The sequence below is a fragment of the Cupressus sempervirens genome, chromosome 2 (genome assembly GCF_028749045.1).
Source record: "Cupressus sempervirens isolate cs-2001-9-10 chromosome 2, ASM2874904v1, whole genome shotgun sequence".
Classification (NCBI taxonomy): Eukaryota; Viridiplantae; Streptophyta; class Pinopsida; order Cupressales; family Cupressaceae; genus Cupressus; species Cupressus sempervirens.
The window spans coordinates 429,208,348-429,226,791 of NC_143119.1; the positions used below are offsets into that span (position 1 = coordinate 429,208,348).

At 30.2% G+C, this 18,444-nt stretch overlaps 1 pseudogene; it reads right to left on the reverse strand.

Moving 5' to 3' along the window:
• Positions 1 to 539: 539 nt before the first annotated feature.
• LOC149572921 (ABC transporter G family member 11-like) overlaps positions 540 to 18,444 on the reverse strand; it is a 28,605-nt pseudogene continuing 10,700 nt past the window's right edge.

Below are 18,444 nucleotides of genomic sequence, written 5' to 3' on the forward strand. Positions count from 1 at the left end.
AACTTCTTTGGTAGTATTTAAAACGAAGATTTCTAATTTCTCAACATTAGTCATTTGCCCTGATGCTTTTGTGTATGCCTCCAATATATGTTGCATATGATCTGCCTCTTGTAGGGTGTCGACTCCAACAAGTATAGTGTCATCAGCAAATTGTTGGTGGGTGGTATTTTCTACTCCATTCGTAACTCTCGCCCCTTTAATTTTACTTTCTACTTGCATTGCTTTAATTGCCCTTCCCAATGCCTCTGCCATTATGATAAACAAAAATGGGGAGATTGGGTCTCCTTGTCTGATACCCCTAGAAATGTTAAAGAACCCTTTCAGAGTGCCATTGATGTGGATCGAGATTTTGGGAGTAGATATGGATTGAAAAATAATATTGATCCATTGTTCAAAGAAGCCAAAGGCCTCTAAGGTTTTACAGAGGAATCTCCAATCTACCTTATCATATGCTTTTTGAATATCTAGTTTAAGCAACATATAGGCTTCCTTATTTTTAATTGTCGAATGTATAGTTTCTTGTATAATAGAGATGCCGTCTAATATAGATCTACCAGGGACAAAGCCGGTTTGTTCTTCCGAGATGAGTTTTGGGAGGAATCTTTTGAGACGATTGGCTAAAAAATTTGAGAACACCTTATAAATAGTGTAACACAAAGCTATAGGCCTAAAATCTCCAAGCACTATACTTTCTTTCTTTTTAGGGATGAGAGTAAGGAACATGTGATTGATTTCAGTTAATATTGATCCTATGTTGTGTGTAGCTTCTAAGGCTTTCTACAACTCTTCTCCTAGAATATCCCAACATTGTTGGAAGAAGAAGGCTTGAAAGCCATCTGGACTTGGTGATTTATCTGGGTTGATACTGAAGAGTGCAGATTTGACCTCTTGAAGGGTAAAGGGTTCATTAAGGAATTTATTGTCCTCCTCTGAGATCAGTTTTGGGATTTGTTTAAGCATCTCATCTTGGGCTATTTTATTTGATGAGCCAAAATTGTTGAGTGTATCACTAAAGTGCTTGATGAAAATATCAACAATTTCTTCTAGGTTCTTAGTTTTCTCCTCCACTGAATTCCTAATTTTTGAGATATAAATGTAATTTCTATTATTAATAGTGTTGTTGTGAAAAAAATTTGTATTTCGATCCCCTTCTAGGAGCCATTTTCCTCTGGATTTTTGTCTCTAGAATATTTCTTCTTTAGCTAGAATTTCTTCGTGTTTTAAAAGGTATTCTTTTTCTAGTTGGTAAGATTCATTATTCCTTCCTTTCATGAGGATTTATTTATTTAATTTACTCATTTTTTCTTCAATTTCTAGTTTTTCTTTAAAAATATTTTTAAAATGTAGGTTATTCCATTTTAAAATCTTTTGTTTTATACTTTTCAGTTTGGAGACTAGACAAAACATTTTTGAACCCTCGAACTGTTCCTCCTACCACCAATCTCTAATCAGATCCGTAAAAGTTTTATCCATAAACCACATTTTCTCACATTTAAAGGGATTCTTGCTAGGTTTGATTTGTTCTTTGATTTCTATTTTTACTAGGAAGTGATCTAATCCAGCCATTGGTAATATTTCCACATTAATGAGTTTATCCATACTGGGTTCTCCTTTTAGAAGAAATCCGTCCAATCGTTCTGCTATATAACAGAATCCTTTCCTTCGGTTATTCCAAGTATAGATGCCATTCTTTGTTTTGATATCCATAAGAGAGTCCTTTTGAATCCACTTTTGAAATCTTCCATAGCTCTGCATACTTGATTTCTCCCTCCCTGTTTTTCTGCCTTGCTTAAGACCGCATTAAAGTCTCCTCCTATAATGACTGTATCTTGGGGCATAGAGTTGATAAATGTGTTGATCTCATTCCAGATTACTAGCTTGTCTTCTGTTGAAGTCAGCCCATAAACATTAATTATAACTATGCAAATTTGATTTTATACTGACAACTCTTACTCCCATCCAATTTGTTTGTGAGGAGAGTACTTCAATATTGATTTGTCGAGGATTCCATATTATTCCAAGTCCTCCTGAGGCTCCCTGTGACTGCGGAAATTCTAATTTCCATTTTCCCAATTTATGACTCAGCTTTATTCCTTCTTCTTTATTTAGTTTAGTTTCTTGTAATAATGAAATATCTGAATCAAATAAGGTGAGATTACTCTTTAACAAGCATTTTTTGCTAGGGGCATTAAGGCCCCTAGCATTCCAGGTTGTTATTTTCATTGCTCCTTGGGAAGGATCTTCCTCTTCCCGTTGTAAAGTATATCAAAAATCTTAGTCTGATCCTTGACCTTCCCTGCAGCCTCTCTTAGTTCTTTTAGTGATTTCCTGCCATGTTTTTGCTTTGACTTTCCATAGTTTGGTGTTTTCATTCCCTCTTGGTTCACCGTTATACCTATTCTTTCAAGATTTTGCTCTTCTAATACCTTTTTAGCAATAGTTGAGCCCTTACCTTCCTAGATTTCTTCTAAGATGATTTCCTTAATCAATATTTTGCTAATTTGTTGGTCCTTTCCATTTATGGTTTGGATAGGCCTTGTTACTTCGGCCTCTTTGCTGCTATCTTTTTTGTTAGGGTTGCTTATTGCTTCATTCCACTAGTTTTGTTCTATGTCTGCAAAGTGGAGTGACTCTCTTAGAGTTGATCCAGTATTCTCTGTTTCTAATGCAAACATGTCTTTACCATTACTGGGTGTTCGCTAGAACTTATAGCTTTTCTTTTTCCCTTTCTTCATGATTGTTGTATTGCTCCACTGGGCAGTGTCTACTGGTGGGATCATAACCTCTTGCTCTGGATTTTCCTTTTGAGCATTTACTTCTTGCAAGATTTATGAATCTTGCTCTTCTCTTCTTTCTGACCTTTCAGTCAGTTTAATGTGATCATTTTCGTCCTCCTGCCTCTGATCCTCTATTTGATTTGTGCAAAATCCTAATGTCTCCCCTATTTCTGTAACTTTAATCCTCTTCCCTTTATGTTCCTTGTGAATTTCTTTTGCTAATAGACTGGTCTATTAGGTCATTTTGGATCAGGAGCGTTTCATGTAGAAGCTTGTTTAGTTTAATGATATTCATGTCCATTTCTTCAATGACCTCTTTTTCCAACTGACAGTCCCTACATTTCTTGAATTTATTTAGAGAATGTTGATAGCTAATATTATCTTTCCATTCTGTTCCCATCAATCTATCCAATTCTTTTCCATTGTCCAATGGTTCTTCTCTGCTTTTTGTTATTCTATTTTCAGTCTACATCCCACCGCACTAGAAGATAGATCAGACAACACCAAAAGGAAAAATGGCTGGAAGGTCAAAACGATGCGTATGGACAAATCTATTAGATGGATTAATGGACATATTTAGAGAATAGTTATTTTTAAAAAAAAAGATTCTTAATTTATAGAATTGAGAAACCCTTTTTGTTTAAGGGCTATATGTCCTCTTTTTAAATATATGAATATGCGCGCACACACACACACATATTTATTATTTAAAAAAAAATATCATAGTGCTTAATAAATCTCTGCGTATATATATATATATATATATATATATATATATATATATATATATATATATATATATATATATATATATATATATATATATATATATATTTATTTATTTATTTATTTATTTATTGAAACACTTATTTTTAAAATCGCAGTGGAAATTATATATATAAAATCCGAATTGGATTATTTGAAAACGAGAAATCGCTTTTGAATGGTGTTTATTAAAAAATGTTTGTATATATATTACGTTGGGTGGGCGGGATGTATACCCTTCGCACCCCGTCCTTTTATTTTCGACGACATTGATGGCGTAGGTCTGCGTGATCGCAGAGTACCTGCATCATCGCAGGGTACCTGTGATCAAGTAGACCCCGTACTAGTGAAGGCCTACAGCTATATTTAAATCGCATTTTGAGTTTGTTTTAAAGTTTGTTTTAACATTGATAAGTTTTATTAAACGTTTATGATACATATTATTTTTGAAATCGACTTTTTAATATATGTTTGTTTTATGTATATTGTTAAATATTAATTCGTTTTTATTTAATCATTACAATGTGTGTGTGTGTGTGTGTGTGTGTGTGTGTGTGTGTGTGTGTGTGTGTTAAATGTTATTAATATGATATGTTTTAATTATTAATTGGTTAAGTTTTGTGATATGACATTGATAATAGTTATTATTCAATGAAATATATTGTTAATATGTTAAGGTTAATGTATTATAAAATTCATTATTATGTTATAACCTTGTTATAACATTGCTATGTTTATGTATTGATTATTGGTAATGGGAATTTGAATTACTATGGTATTATTAATACGTTATCTATTATTAAATATATTATTGATATACCTTGATCATGGTAAGAGTTAGTTAGATATTAACCAATGAAGTTTTTGTAAGGTTTCTCTAGATCGATTAATTATAGTTTTGATGAGTGAATTTATTAATGTTTGTTGGGTCTAGCAAATTATTAATAAATAATAGTATAATGGTTTAAATGATTATCGATAATACAAATTTGTTAAGGAAATATTAGTATTCATTGAAAGAGTGACGAATGTGGTCATTATAGATTATTAATAGGAATTTCCAATATAACTTGCTATTAAATAATAACAGGTCATTATTGAACTATTAATGTTAGAGAGTTGGATTATAGTTGACTTTTTACGTACAAATTATAGTTAGTTATTAATCAACTGATATTTATTGGGTTGTTGGTATGGTTATGTAATTATTAACTAAATTAATTAATTAGAGTTAATTAAATTTAATTAATAATTAAGTTATGTAATAGAGTTTTAATTGATATGCTAATATCGATTCTTTTAGTAAAGTTGTAAATTATTTACATCAAAGTTGATAAGTCTTATTCTAATGACTTGAATAATGACCTTAGATATTTTAATGGTGAGACTTAGTAATATTTAATTGAGAACTATTAGAATGTTAAAAGATCATGGATTGTGTACCTATGTTAATTGATTGATTTAATTGATCATTTTAATAAAGTTATAATCTTCTTATTTGAAGATTGATAATTGGCTCTCTTATAATTTAACAAATAATGATCCTTTGATTATGTTGAAAAGATGAAGCAACATTAAGGAAGTGTTATTCGATTAGAACATTGATCTTAGCAAAATAAAGCAAATGATTTTATTAAGTGTCAAATGATTTAATGAGTAAAGTATTTACCCTTAAGTTATTCTTAGAATATTAATATTAATTAATGGAAGGATAATGCTATCGGGGAACAAACAGGTTGACTTGTAGGTCAAATGATAAATCCTATACACTTGAAGTATACTGGTAAACAGAAACTGAAACTCCACACATTATTTAGCTATGTGATTTTATTAAACCAAAATATGTGTCTGCATTGTGTTTTCTCTATGCTTCTTGTTTTGCGTTTTTAGGTTGACTAGTGTTGACCAATCTTAGGTTGTTACCAAAGGCTTGGGAGTTATGCGAATGTGATGGCATGTTGATCTTATTTGGTCTCGATCTTTCTAAACCCAACCATGGTTATGTGATGGAATGCTCTATGAAATGTTTGTAATTACTGATTGTTATTACTTATCAGTCTTCTTGAGTGAAGCTGAGTTATTTGTATCTGAGACACTTGACTTAACCATATTTTTGAGTCATCGATCATTTATCCTTGGATTACTTTCCAGTCACCATGATGAGACTGAAGTGTTGATTTATTTCTTGATGATGTCATGTTGTGACATGTTTGACTCGACCATTTTGGAGTCTTCGATCAGTATGATTTTGAGATATATTTTGGTTATTGAGAACCAATAGATACTTTTGATTATCAGTGATACCTTTAGTTGCCAATAGAGAACTGTTGTGGTCATGATTATTTATGGATGCTTTTCAGATGCTCATGGAGATTTGATGCTTTTATTGTGGATATTTGATGATTCTTATTGTGGACTATCTTTTGGTATTTCTTTCCAGTCACTTGTACAGGACTGTGGTGATTTTATGATTCCATGAGCTTAGGGTAGGTTATCTACTTGTAGTGTCGGGAAGTGGCTTGCAATGGGGGCCGGGGCCCTAAGTGGCTGCCCGGGTAACTCATTGTAAGTTTTGTTAATAAGTGATAACATTTACACTAAATGGGAATTAAATGAACCTAAAAAGATAATTGTTTTGTTCTCGCCCATGCCTCGAGTGCTTGTACAGACTAGGATGGGAGTAGAGAGAACGTTTGGTTGCGACCTTGCATTCCATAGTATGCCTTGTCAGTATGAGAGGATACTAGTGGTCACATGAGGATCAGTAGGGACCTATTGAGTTTAGCTAACTGCCAAGGTAACTTCTACACGATATATGTGATGACACTTTCTTGCTTGCAGAGTAGGTTTCCTACATGTCATTGTGTGCCTCTGGGAAGTAGATGTTGGTTTTGTGATTGGAACTTTTGAGTTAGTATACTTTTAGGATTCCTGTACTTAGAGAGTATTTATACTTTGTGATTTTGATAGCCTGTTTGGGACTTGAGATTATCTCCTCAGCACGGTGGGAGTGGACCACTTAGGTTCCACGTGGTCGGGTGGTAGTGTATTTCCACTCTTATCATTTGAGATCCGTTTGAGACACCGTGGCTGATGCATTCTTTGTTGGCTTCTATCTTCATGGATTTTGATGGTGGACATGTATCTTTACATTGATGATTTGCATATGTTAGATGATGCTTTACTTTGCATGTTAGATTACTTTCTGCATATGATGTAGTCTGATTTAGGAGTGACATTCCTACTATGTTAATACCGATGATCTCTTCGGTGATTTGGAATGTTACGCATGGAGGGATGGCTAGGATCCACGATGGTCTAATGATGCTATTTACGGTTGGGAGGAACCGTGCATTTAGATTAGATGTGTTTTATGATCATGGCTATCTTTTATGATGGATGTTTATATCTTTTGTGATGATGTATCATGTATGATATGTGGTTTCATTTACTTTAATTGCATCATGGATTAATATTGGATGATGATGAACTTTATTTACATGGATGTTTATTCTTTTAAGCCTTTTTATACCCTGTGACATGTACAGTGGATGATTGAGCAATCTAAAATGTAATTACAAAAAGGATACTTGTATATTGTTTAAGAACATTGGATGTATCATTGTTATTTCATAAGGATGTGATGTTAGATGAATAGTTATGATTAGATGTGATTCAACGTTAAGGGATCCATAAAGAATGAAACCTATTATGTATGTTATGTTTACTTTTATTGAATTGTTGCTATTGCTTACGTTACTTTATGTACGTGGTAGTTTAACTTTCATGTTTTAAAAAAAAAATTTGTTTGGCAAACTTAGTTAAATTTTAGATTAATTCTTTGGATCCCTTGGCAAGGCATTACATAGGGTTAGGCTCGAGTTTCGACGCATATTTGGTTTTGTTATAGAAAGCTCTTTATTTTTGTATTTTTTCCTCCATTCTCTTTTGATCATACCGGATTTGGGACTGCTTTCTTCTTTTATGCACAGTGTGTCATCCATCTTCTTTTTTGTGAGTCTGATTGTCATGAATTTCCTTGTTTCGTTTGGAGTGTTGTTTGACGAATGTTTCAAAATTGTTTTTGCCTGTGTCACGAATTTCTCCTTGATCAAAGTTTCGTTGTGAGAGGACTTCGAATTTGTTACTAGTCGCTAAAGGAGGCTACAAACTTGTCTTTTGTTAGTATGCAACGAATCTTGAATTAGGGCAGCTAAATTTTGCTTGAAATTTTGCCTTTTTCATCATTTTCGTAGAGCAATGAACTTTGCATTTAGAACAATTTTTTAAAAATAATAATAATAATAATAATAAATTTAAGTTTGTTTAAATTAAATAAATATATGATAAATTTTTTTTTAATGAAACTAAAATCTTGAGAAACTATTTATTTAATTATTCATAAAAAAGGTTATCTTAAATTTAGTATATAAATTTTTCCAAGTATTATTGCAATTTTTTTTTTTAAACATTGCATTTAGATTTATCTATTTTATTCATTCAAAGATATTATTTCAATTAGAATTTTTTTTTACAATTATAATACCTTGTAATTTTAATACTTTATTTGATTAATTCATATCTTTTTTATCCAAAAAATATAAGTTTTAACTTTTATGAATTATTTTTAAAAATAATTAAATATACGATATTTGTTTTATTTGATAAAAATATTGAAAAGAATATTTATTTATTTATTTATAAGAATAAGTAATCTGAAATTTAGTATACTAAGTTTTAAATTAATTAAATAGATGATAGAATTTGATTCTTAATATAAAAAGTTTAATTTAATTATCTAAGTTATTATTAAAGTTTATTTTCTTTAAGTGTTATCATTGCATTTATATATATATTTTATTCACTTAAGAATATTATTATTTTTAATTAATAAATAAAGGAAATTTGTTATATATATAAAATTATATAATTAAATTAAAAAAGAAATAAACTTGTTATACTATTATTTATGAAAAAAAGAATACATATCTTTTTTACCTAAAAATACAATTTTTTATGTTTTATAGAATTAATTTTATTCATTCTTATTTCAATTTTAAAATTGATTAATTGAAAAGAAAAGATAATTAGTAATAATTATTTTATTCATTAAAAAATAGAAAAAATGATTTATGTATTTTTAAAGGTTGTTTTGTGTCTAGTAGTTTCATATGATGTAGATTAAGAGAAATCCCATAGTAGTTTCATATGATGTAGATTAAGAGAAATCCCACATTAAAAGCCTATCGACTAATTAATCACTCAATTAAAAGATAATCTCCGTTTCAAGAAACCATTGCAAAGGGACCCGCACAGCTCATGCAAATTTATGGATTAAGTGAATATAAAGACAAACGAAATGTCTTTGGAAAACAAGACGACTCTCTGAGTTTGACAGGTGAAATTTTGGCGGTGAAGACAACTGTGCAATGTCTCTGCAAAATGGGAAACTCAGTGGACGAGTACATATTGAAACAACACAAAATTGGAAGATTTCTGTAAGATATGTGAGCGACAATTTGCATGTGGAAGGGCTCTTGGTGGGCATATGAGAATACATGACGACAATTAAAAATAAAATCCAAATGGGCATATGAGAATTCATGGCAACAATGAGAAATCAAATCCAACTAGGCATACGAAAATTCATGGAAATTGTGAAAAATCAAATTCGAGTGAGCATATGAGAATTGATGGTGATAGTGAGAGAACAAATTGAGTGGGCATATGCGAATTCATGGTGACAATGAGAAATCGAGTTTGAGGGTAATTAGTACGACGACCACCGTTAACGACTGGTCTGAAGCTCCATTGCAAGATGGAATACATTTATGAAAGAGTACAGAATCATTGTTGTATGCTCTGCGTACGATTCTTAAGGGGAGAGTTGGGTGTTGATGGAGCAGAGTGGGGCTCTTCCCTGCCAAATGTTTGTTGCATTGCATCTGTTTAACTTGATATATTTAGTGAAACAAAGGAGTTTAAGAAGTTCTTACTAAAATAGACCGAAAGATTTTCAACGAGGCAAAAAAATATGCTTTACCTAATTATATTGGGATCGGGATCGCGGATCTCCTAGGAAGTTTTGGTGCTTCGCCTTTCCAAGTATCACCTAGATCTAATGAGTGTTAAGTATTCCATTTATTTTCATGAGAGATGAATTAGCGTTGAATCACTACTCATGAAATATGGGTCAATGAGTTTGACTCAAAAAGTACATAGTTAAATTGTGATAGCAATATCACAATTATTATGTCATGCTTTTGACCATGTTTTGTGTTTTATACTTTGCCAATAAATTCCTTAGCCTTGAGTTGCTTTTAAAAAAAAATTTAATGAAGTCTAGTATCATTATTCCACTTATATCCTCCATAGTGTTTATTAAATGTAGTTGATAATTCTTAAATCTAAATTTTTTAATATAGGTATTAAATATTCTTTAAAAAAAATAGTTTTTTAATAAAAAAATTAATATTCTATATTGAATTTGTATGTTTTTCAAGTATTTTATATCTTTCAAATATATGTTAATCTATATAAAAAAAATTATTGGTAAAAGACTTAATGTCCTATGTATATTAAATAGTAAAAACTTTTGTTCAAAGTGCAAGCACTGGGGGAAAAAGAATGGGGAAGAAAACCCCTAGTGTTGCCCAGGACATTTAGGGTCCATTTGGTTGGTGGAATTTAAAAAATCGAGATTTCTACAAACCTTGGTTTAGCCAAATCAAGGTTTTGCAAATCTTCATTCCGATTTTTGGCATTTTACTTAAACTGTTTGTTTCACTTGGAAGATTCGTGTGAAGACACATTTTTATGTGTAAGCTTGGAGTTGAAGGCAAATTTCAAAATGTAGTCCAATCTATTATTTTTACACTCCTTAAAAAACATAACCAAGTTTTGATTTTCAATTCCTACTTGCTAGTAGGAAGTTGGAAAATAAGGCAAAATTGGAAGCTCGATATGCTAATTCCATTTTGCCAATTTTGAATCAAACGCAAAAAAGTTTCAAATCTGAATTTTGAAAAAGCCAATTCCTATAATCTTCCAGGAACCAAATGGACCCTTAGAGTCTTGTATATATGTAGATACATTTGCCTTTGATGTAGGCCAAAAGTCTTTGAGATAGCATACCCTCCCTTACATTTTCTTCCCATACATATTTGAAGGATTAGGAAGGCATACCTTCTTTTACACGATTGATTAATTATAAAAAAAAATAAAAAATTTAAAGTTTAAGTGGTATATACAATTGCTTTCACATATTCTCAAATCTTCTTTCTGAGATGATTCTTTACCTTCTCAATTTTTCTTCACTGCATTTGAATTCTAGCTTCCTATTCCCTCTTTGAATCCTTTGCACTTATGTAAGAATATTTTCCCTCACTTATTTAATAACTGCAAAACATAACTTATCTTGACCAAGATCGTTATTAGATAAAAATCCATATCTTTTGATCGATAAATAAAATCCAAATCTTGTGAGTAAACTGAGAAAATACTCCTTAACAAGAAAATGTTTCCTCTACATTGTATGTTATTTAAAGCACTTCTTAAACATTGTTTAGATTTCTATGCGTTTAAAGTCAAGCATTGGATTTTTTAATGAATGATTCTTAAAATTAAACCTATTGATTTGGAATTACTAATTTGATAGAAGATTCTAGTTTAGATTACTTCCTACATGATTGGTTGCTATTCTTAACGTTATATCTTCCCCATCAGCTCCTCAATTTGCCAAAGCATCAACTTCTATATTTCCATCTCTGGGATTTATCCAATAATTGAATGAATTCTTCCCATTTAGAATGTAAAATTTAATTCAGGATGCTTTTTTTATTTAAAAGTGTTGAGGATAATTTGAGAATCCCCTTCAACTATTAACATAGAAATACCTCCCTCCAAACTTAGCCTTAAGCCTTCTACGAGGGCTTCTAATTCTGTCATATTGTTGGAAATCTTCCCTAGGTATTTAGCTCATTTTGGACCATCCAAGATCTAAGATCATTTCGGACCTATAGCTTTATTTTAAATAACTACATAAATTCTTAAATGCTTTGATTAAGTAAAAACAAGTTTTTAAGGACCCGAAACCTTTAAAACCTTTATGTTTGATTGTTTTCTAATATTTGTGGATTCCATTAAAGAGAGCACAAAGGTTAGAAAATATTATTAAATGCATATATATTACCATCGATGAAACCATTGCACCTACTCTAGGTGCAAGTGCTAGTAATAAGTATATTTTAGATAACACTTTGGATTAATCATTTTGAACAATCTAATTCTAGCAGAATTACTATATAAGTGTTCAAAGTAGAATGTTATTGTTAATTTCTTTAGCTGCTTAAAATTGTTTGGTAGAAGAATAATTATTTTTATAAGTGTTCAAAGTAGAATGTTATTACACATAGGTATATAGTCATAAAGGTATTTATCCTTCTAAAGTTATATATATATATATATATATATATATATATATATATATATATATATATATATATATATATATATATATATATATATATATATATATATATATATATATATATATATATATATATATATATAATCGTAGAAATTAAGGAAAGAAACTGGCATGTTGACAAGTTATTATTTATTTGCTATATATAATACATAATTTTTTAATTTTATTTTAGAGAATCTAGGGTATTTTCAATGAGTAAAATTCTTAATTAATTCATAAAGCACAAAAACACATTCAATTTAATATTTTTAAGGTTATGGGACACATGCTACCAATTTAGTTACAATTGATTATTAGGCAAAATATTTGGTTTTGTGGATCTTTTAATTCTTCTATTTTTAGGATATTCAAATGTGGTTGTTGATTGTTTGGGTAAATGGGCTTCTAATCAAATGTAAGCTTGAAATGTTGTGGATAAGGGGCAATTGCCTTGTAGGATTAGGGGTTCTTTAAGCTTCTTGTGGAGTGGCCTTTTCTTGTTTCTTTCTTGTTCTTGAATTTTTTTTACCTCTTCAAATTTAAAACATTTTTTCCAACAATGGAAAAACACAAACATATGGAGTAAGAGAATAAATAGTTATCTATGTATTTGATTTATGACTACATTTTAATAAAGATAATCATATTTTTTCCCCAAAAAGATGTATGCATTAATTGAAATTTTAGATAATTGCATTTTGATTTGACTTATAGAGTATGTATGTAGCAAGAGTAAAAATAAGTATTCATTAGAATCTCTTGGGAAAACTTTAAAATGTAGTGATTATACTTAAGGAAAACTCTAAAGTTTTGTTTTTATAAAAAGATGTTCCAAAAGAAAATGGAAGAAAATTTCGAAACACAATGTTTTTGTTGTTGTTGTTGATAGATTAGCTACCAACAATAAACATTTAAAGACTAGCTCTATCTCTAACCTTCAAAACATAGAGGTATGAGCAATAAAGAAACACATCTTGAAACTAAAAACATTTGATTGAAATAATCAAGTGCTTTTATTCTCTAACAAATGAGACTTTTGTCTTGTCAAGCCATTACAAAATCAAACTTAAATTGATTTTGCAAGTGAAAGGCTTGGATTCTAGAAGAGATTTCAGATTTCCTGACTATCAAAATGTAGAGTGCACAAATAATGTTAAAACAAAGTTTTGCACTTAGTTTTTGTTCTCATAATTAAAGTAGTAAAAATCAAGTAGATGAGAGTAGATATCAAAAAGACAAATTTTTTGTACACTTTTTTAATCGATAAACAAACTAAGCTTATATATATATATATATATATATATATATATATATATATATATATATATATATATATATATATATATATATATATATATATATATATATATATATATATATATATATATATATATATATATATATATATTTTGAATTGACAATTTAATAAATTCTTCTACACCTTTGTCTAGTGGGGCATAACAAAGAAACATACTCCTTTGAGTTTTAGGACTTCCTAACTAGAAGTACTATTGATGCTAAATCTACTTTTTAAAGTCTAATTAAAATGTACTTGTTACACACTCTTTTGAATAGTGGAGTTATAAATCTCAAGCTTCACATTTAAACAAATTCTACACTAGAATAAAGAGGAATTCTCCCCCCAATTTGTGGCATAGCAATGTATGCTTGATCATGTCTACCCCCTAAATCCAACATCGTTCCTCTCTGCAAATCAAAACCTCAAATCACAAAATGCTTCTACAAATTCATTTCCTTCAATATCAAAGTAGTAAGATTCAAAACAAGGGAGCTTACAATTTGTGATATTTCATGTACTTTGGCCTATGCTACTTGATGATGCTCTGAGTGTTGGTACTTCTCCACAAGAGTTTGGGTAGCTTGGCTTGTTGTGATTTTGTTGAAAGGGTCATCTAATCTGTTGATGTAATCACATGAAAAAAAAAGCTTAATCTCTTGAAACAAACACCTTTCAATGAATTGTAAGATTCACAACATCAAATTAAGATCCAGGACGTAGAAAGTACCTGCAGTCTCATTGATCCTTTCAGTGTAGCTTTCACTTTGTCAAAATTTGAGTTGATACATCTTAGAAAGTGATCAGATGGCTTCCGAAAAGGTGGGCGAGCAAATCTCGCTTGCTCAAAAGACCACAAACATCACACCAATAAGTATATTTTAGATAACACTTTGGATTAATCATTTTGAACAATCTAATTCTAGCAGAATTACTATATAAGTGTTCAAAGTAGAATGTTATTGTTAATTTCTTTAGCTGCTTAAAATTGTTTGGTAGAAGAATAATTATTTTTATAAGTGTTCAAAGTAGAATGTTATTACACATAGGTATATAGTCATAAAGGTATTTATCCTTCTAAAGTTATATATATATATAATCGTAGAAATTAAGGAAAGAAACTGGCATGTTGACAAGTTATTATTTATTTGCTATATATAATACATAATTTTTTAATTTTATTTTAGAGAATCTAGGGTATTTTCAATGAGTAAAATTCTTAATTAATTCATAAAGCACAAAAACACATTCAATTTAATATTTTTTAGGTTATGGGACACATGCTACCAATTTAGTTACAATTGATTATTAGGCAAAATATTTGGTTTTGTGGATCTTTTAATTCTATTTTTAGGATATTCAAATGTGGTTGTTGATTGTTTGGGTAAATGGGCTTCTAATCAAATGTAATCTTGAAATGTTGTGGATAAGGGGCAATTGCCTTGTAGGATTAGGGGTTCTTTAAGCTTCTTGTGGAGTGGCCTTTTCTTGTTTCTTTCTTGTTCTTGAATTTTTTTTACCTCTTCAAATTTAAAACATTTTTTCCAACAATGGAAAAACACAAACATATGGAGTAAGAGAATAAATAGTTATCTATGTATTTGATTTATGACTACATTTTAATAAAGATAATCATATTTTTTCCCCAAAAAGATGTATGCATTAATTGAAATTTTAGATAATTGCATTTTGATTTGACTTATAGAGTATGTATGTAGCAAGAGTAAAAATAAGTATTCATTAGAATCTCTTGGGAAAACTTTAAAATGTAGTGATTATACTTAAGGAAAACTCTAAAGTTTTATTTTTATAAAAAGATGTTCCAAAAGAAAATGGAAGAAAATTTCGAAACACAATGTTTTTGTTGTTGTTGTTGATAGATTAGCTACCAACAATAAACATTTAAAGACTAGCTCTATCTCTAACCTTCAAAACATAGAGGTATGAGCAATAAAGAAACTCATCTTGAAACTAAAAACATTTGATTGAAATAATCAAGTGCTTTTATTCTCTAACAAATGAGACTTTTGTCTTGTCAAGCCATTACAAAATCAAACTTAAATTGATTTTGCAAGTGAAAGGCTTGGATTCTAGAAGAGATTTCAGATTTCCTGACTATCAAAATGTAGAGTGCACAAATAATGTTAAAACAAAGTTTTGCACTTAGTTTTTGTTCTCATAATTAAAGTAGTAAAAATCAAGTAGATGAGAGTAGATATCAAAAAGACAAATTTGTTGTACACTTTTTTAATCGATAAACAAACTAAGCTTATATATATATATATATATATATATATATATATATATATATATATATATATATATATATATATATATATATATATATATATATATATTGAATTGACAATTTAATAAATTCTTCTACACCTTTGTCTAGTGGGGCATAACAAAGAAACATACTCCTTTGAGTTTTAGGACTTCCTAACTAGAAGTACTATTGATGCTAAATCTACTTTTTAAAGTCTAATTAAAATGTACTTGTTACACACTCTTTTGAATAGTGGAGTTATAAATCTCAAGCTTCACATTTAAATAAATTCTACACTAGAATAAAGAGGAATTCTCCCCCCAATTTGTGGCATAGCAATGTATGCTTGATCATGAAGACGTTTCATGGAAGTCCATACGAAGGAGAGGACTTGGTCAATTTTTTAAAAGGTTAGAAAACGCAATGTGAAGGAAGTGCATTTTCGTGGCTGTATAGCCACGGGCAAAAAAAAGTACTTTATTTACTGTTATTTGATTGGCTACTATCAATTTTTGTAGAGTTTTATTTTATTTTTTCAACACAAATTTTGTTTTTTTTTTCAAAAATTGGGTCTTTCAGTTTTGTTGTATGTACGAGACAATTTGGTGTTGAGCAATCTTCAGTTGGTGTACTTTGCACTTTTCCCTTTACAAAGTGGCCTTTTTCTTTATCGATGTCTACCGAGATGATCAATGGGCATTGGTAAATTGTTTAAAGTGATGAGGGAGGAGCTTTTGTAATTGTCTGGTGCATTTGACTTGTCAAATACATTAATTTCTTTGTAGTTCTCAGATCTTTTGGGAGATCACAACAACCAATTTTTTTCCCTGACGAGAATATTATGAGAAAACAAGGTTGAGATTGAGCACTTCCTTTCCCATTGTTTTTTGATCTACTTTGCTTTCTTTTAAAAGCCCTTCTCTCAAAATAACCTCTGACCCATGGAGTCACATCTTTATTGATCTTGATCATTATGAAGAATATAATCCTGTAAATAATAATCATGCTCCATATCATTGAAAGATCCCACCATTTTGAGAGCTTAATGTCTATTTGAAATATTGTGGAAACCACACATTCAGGATATTGGCTATCAAATTCTAGACCTAACAATCGTTTTGGTACTAACCCTGTTAAATTGTCAAAGATACTCATTTTAGAAAATCCCATAAAATCTTTTTGTTATTTCTTGCAGCTTATAAGCCAACACATATATGGAGGGATTCCATAGTTCTCGAAGTGAAAATTTGCATCAACTGGTAATTATGCATCATAATAATGTTAGGCAAGGTTTTCTTACCTGCAATGCCCAACAATGGAAATTGATGTAAGACATGGGATATCGCCACATAGGCTTTGGAATATCCTTTGGAAGCTTGAAATATCGTGATACCAACATGAACATTCCCTGATAAGAGAGTTATATTGAACTTTTTTAGATACTTCTCAACTCTATTTGGGAGGGAAAATTAATCACAAGGAAAATGATGAGCAAAATCCTCAATAGCTGGCTTGTCAAAGATGTAGATGACAAGCCTGAGCCAATAATATGTAGCATCTGTGCTCATATTAATAAATGACTTATTTGTTAAAACGTAACACTGCATCAAGAAACTAGCTTGGCTACCCCCTAAATCCAACATCGTTCCTCTCTGCAAATCAAAACCTCAAATCACAAAATGCTTCTACAAATTCATTTCCTTCAATATCAAAGTAGTAAGATTCAAAACAAGGGAGCTTACAATTTGTGATATTTCATGTACTTTGGCCTATGCTACTTGATGATGCTATGAGTGCTAGTACTTCTCCACAAGAGTTTGGGTAGCTTGGCTTGTTGTGATTTTGTTGAAAGGGTCATCTAATTTGTTGATGTAATCACATGAAAAAAAAGCTTAATCTCTTGAAACAAACACCTTTCAATGAATTGTAAGATTCACAACATCAAATTAAGATCCAGGACGTAGAAAGTACCTGCAGTCTCATTGATCCTTTCAGTGTAGCTTTCACTTTGTCAAAATTTGAGTTGATACATCTTAGAAAGTGATCAGATGGCTTCCGGAAAGGTGGGTGAGCAAATCTCGCTTGCTCAAAAGACCACAAACATCACACCAATTATTATTTGTGAGAATCTATGAATCTAGTTCATATCAGTATTCAATACCACAAGATTCATCACTTAATGTAGCAATTTTTTTAATGGGGAATTTCATATGAAGGGTATTAAATAAGAACATTCCATCTAGGGATATACATTTAAAAATAATAAGTTTAGTTGTCTAAAGTTTTTGTGTTTGTTTTTATTTTTTATGCTCAGACCTTAGCTGGGTCACCACTCTACAGGTTTGAGTGTTCTCTAGATGTTTTTTTCCTTGTTAATATGTGTGTTATTATTTCATAAGTGATAAGTAGTTTTGATTTATGTAATACAAATATTTTTTAGATAATATTAAGAATGTTTACTTATGTAACATAAGTATGTATATAAAGAACAGTCTCAGTAATATGACTGTTGACCATCATTGACAATACTATTAGATTGTTTTGATTCATTTCAAATAGTTTACATAATTGATGTTCATCTTGTCATTTTCAGGTGAAAAGGAAATATAGTTTAATAAATGAGGGAAGCCATTGTACAGTGCATAGTGGGCCTTTTAGTTTTAGTGGTATAGAAACATTTAATATCCATTGAATGTATCTACCAACAACCTCAATTGTCAATAGAAATTTCCAAACAATTCATTTGTGACAGAAAGACTTCCATCAACTTATTCTTCAACTACACTCTGATCCAACTTTAACTCCTTTACAACTTCAAAAAATCTTGTTCCTAGATTGGGAGCAATAACTCAAATATTCTTAAATACAA